This window comes from Megascapheus bottae, chromosome 1 (genome assembly GCF_031878675.1).
Source record: "Megascapheus bottae isolate mThoBot1 chromosome 1, mThoBot2.hap1, whole genome shotgun sequence".
NCBI lineage: Eukaryota > Metazoa > Chordata > Mammalia > Rodentia > Geomyidae > Megascapheus > Megascapheus bottae.
In genome coordinates this window covers 81992536-81996064 of record NC_143509.1, presented here as the reverse complement: position 1 = coordinate 81996064, position 3529 = coordinate 81992536, and the positions used below count along the sequence as shown (strand labels likewise).

The window sequence follows — 3529 nt, the reverse complement described above, 5'->3', positions numbered from 1 at the left end:
GGGCTCTTCAGCATCATTAGGGTTTAATGCATTTCTTTGAGTGCTATTGCTAAACTGACAAAGTAAGAAGAGGATCTTACCTCAGATCCACTTCCAAAATCTAATAAAAAAAACACAAGGCAAAGACAAATGAAGGGAAGCATTATAAAAAAAATATAGTAGGAAAAGCTAGGCATGGGGGCACATGCCAAGCTAATCAATAGGATGAGATCTGAAGGATCACAGTTTGAAGCTAGGACAAGCAAAAAAAAAAAAATCCTTGAGATTTCACCTCTAAAATAACCAGCAATTGCTAGCTTAGAGGCATGGCTTAAACAGCAGAGCTCCAGTCCAAACAATACCTTTTTCCCTAGTGCAATGTATACCCAGATGAGCTGTGGAAAGGAACAGAAAAGGGAGGGCAGTGGTAAGACTCCAAAGCTCCAAAGTAAGCTGGCTTATTTCTTCTGCCAGTCACCATTCACAGATATTTGTCTCCATTTGAAGAAGTACAGGTGAATGAGGTTTGGGAAAGCAGAAAACACAGGCAGAAGCCAGCTATTATCTTCTGCTTGCCAGCCCAGCCCTGTGTCCTTAAGCACCCACGGAATCCATCTGCCACCCACAACTTGCCCTCACAGCAAGCAACACCTTTCTTTAAAACTTTTCTTGTTCTTTCTGGTCTTTGTTTCTGACATCTTTTTGCCCTGATATCTCTCATTAGGGCAAAAAACCTCTTGTCCACGTTGGAGCGTGTTTTAGCTGACATCCCCACAGACTGCACGCCCCACTCTTCAGCTTTGCCCCTGGCCTCCTCCATGAGAACCTGCCTCTGCTCCTCCAAGTCAGACCTGTTTCCCACTACCAGCAGTGGTATCTTATCTTCTTCTGCTTCCTGAACTCAGCTGTGGCTGTGAAGGACTCATGCTCAGTGATGGAGAAGTCAAGCAAGAAGCCCTCCCCCTCTGGAAGTAGTTGTCACGGATGGCAGCATAGTTCTCTTGGCCAGCAGTACTTAGGATGTCTATCTGGATCTCTTCTCCAACCAGAACCACTTTGTTTCTGTAGCTGTCGGCTGTCGTAGGCTCATAGTCCTCTACAAACTCATCGGACATAAACTGAAGCGTCAGGGCCGACTTACCCACTCCTCCACTGCCAACCATGATGACCTTGGGAAGGGCCAAGGAACTCTGGCCCTTGCTCTTGTTTGTTGCCATCCTGCTGGTCTGAAGTGGCCATACGCAGACAGAAGACCCAAGTAGATGGCATCCTGCGCCGCCTCAGGCGTCCTCACCAGGCCAGCAGCTCTTTAGTGCGCCCTGCCCACTCCTTGAATGGACCCTGGCCTTCCCTTGACCATTTGTCATTGAGCAGCCCCCGCTCACTTCCCTACCCACCCCCCACGTGTGCCCCCAACATCGTCCAGGCCACCTCTCCTCTCAGGAGCGTGCCCTCCCTTACGCCCTCAGAAATTTTCTTATAACTGTTCAAAGCCTCATTTTCTAGCCAAACATAATTTATTGAAGCAGACATTAAAGTTATGGGAATAAAAAAGAACATTAACTAAATAATGTCTTTCTATTCATGAGTCCAATTGGAAGAAGAAATATAAATAATTGAAACATGATGTAGTGGTGTTTTTTAATTGAGGTATATCACTGATGTTATAGAGAAAATTCACATCTACCTGTGATGTCCATACTACCAAATTTCTTCTCCTACTAAGAAAATAGGGAGCTTGAATGTAGTAGTGTTTAAAATGCTGAGTAGATTATCGGGTGCCATGGATCACACCTGTAATCCTTGCTACTCAGGAGGCTGAGATCTGAGGATTGTCTTTCAAAGCCAGCCAGGGCACTAAAGTCCGTGAGACCCTTATCTACAATTAATCACTAGAAACGCTGGAAGTGGCATTGTGGCTCAAGGGGTACGGCGGTAGCCTTGAGCTGAAGAACTCAGGGACAGTGCCAACGCCCAAAGTTCAAGCTCCACATTCGACAAAAAAAAAAAAAAATGCTGAGTAGAAATCATCAAGAAAGGGGAAAATGTCAAGTGTTCAAGACTCCACATTTCAGAGCAAATAAAGCTATGTTGGGTTGATCTGAATTTTCTGCAGTTGTTTTGTTTCAAACCATTTATTGACTGCAAGAGAAAGTAAAAAGACAGCCTAAAACCCCAGGCATCTTTTAGAAGTAAGCAGAAATTTCCTAGATTTAAGGCATTAAAGTTAGCCAGGTTAAGAAAGGTCAATATTCAGTATACGGTATAGGGCTTTTAGAAGAATGATTCTAAGAAACTCATCCAAAAGAAGTCCTTAGGTGTCTTGAAACTAAGTAGAGACTTTTAGTGGTTTATTTGTGTTAGTGCTGTGAGAACACATAATCTATAAGAGAATATCAGAAACTTGGAAAGTCTGCCAGCATTCACTGGGACCTTTAGCTTACTTCTACTGTGAAGTAGTAACCCTTAATTTAAGTCTGATTTAATTGTTACTCCCCTTAATTTGAAAAATAAAAAACTACAGATTCAAAGTATTTTGTTACCACAGGATTATATTTACAATTCAACTTGTATCTCTACACCTGTGAATATGTAGTTTATGTGTACATTATTTTTCTCATTTTCACAATCTCCTATCTGGATTTGTCCATTTAACTAAGAATACAAGAACTTTATAATGTGTGATTGTTGTTCTTAATGTACTACATTGTTTCACATCTCTTTTGTTGCCCCTTGGTTATTCTCATATTATTATCTGGTATATTGTATATGCATTTATTTGTTTATTTGAAATAGGAAAGGGAAGGGGGAAAACAAAATGAAGGGATGGGTGGGGGATGGAAATGGGGACAAAAACATGAGAAGTGATATCAATGTGTAAGAAGTAATACACTTTCTATCTGGCAAATATAACTGTAACCCTTCTATTAATTACAATAAAAAGAAATAAAAAGAATACAATAGGGGCTGAGAGTTTGGCCTAGTGGTAGAGTGCTTGCCTACCATGCATGAAGACAGGGTTTGATTCCTTGGTACCACATACTTAGAAAAAGCCAGAAGTGATGCTGAGGCTCAAGTGGTAGAGTTCTAGCCTTGAGAAAAATCCAAGGATAGTGCTCAGGCCCTGAGCTTAAGCCCAAGACTAGCAAAAAAAAAAAAAAGAATACAATAGCTATGTAACTGATTGTTTTTGTTCTTGCACATTATAAAGGAGACGGCTCTCCCTATTATCTAAAATCTAGATTTAAATATCTAAAAGTTTTCTAATATCTCATTTTTTCTTTTAAGTCTAGTAATTCTTAGATATTTCTTGGTCACATGATTTCAGTAGACTGAAAAGACATTCTTGCTTCTAGGAACTTTTCAATATCAATAGTCATTTCTTATATAATCAATCATTTTTTAAGCATTCAAGCACATTCAAGGTTTTTCACAATCTTATTTCCTGTCACCTTTCACATGGGATTTCAGATCCTAGATCCCCTATTCATTTTATATGCTTAATTATATTCTATCATCCTAAATTATCTTTCCTATACTTCCAGACCTG

At 40.4% G+C, this 3529-nt stretch overlaps 1 pseudogene; it reads right to left on the bottom strand.

Annotated features, from left to right (window-relative positions):
* Positions 1–614: 614 nt before the first annotated feature.
* LOC150069535 (ras-related protein Ral-B pseudogene) lies at positions 615–1196 on the bottom strand (annotated as a pseudogene).
* Between the last annotated feature and the right edge of the window lie 2333 nt (positions 1197–3529).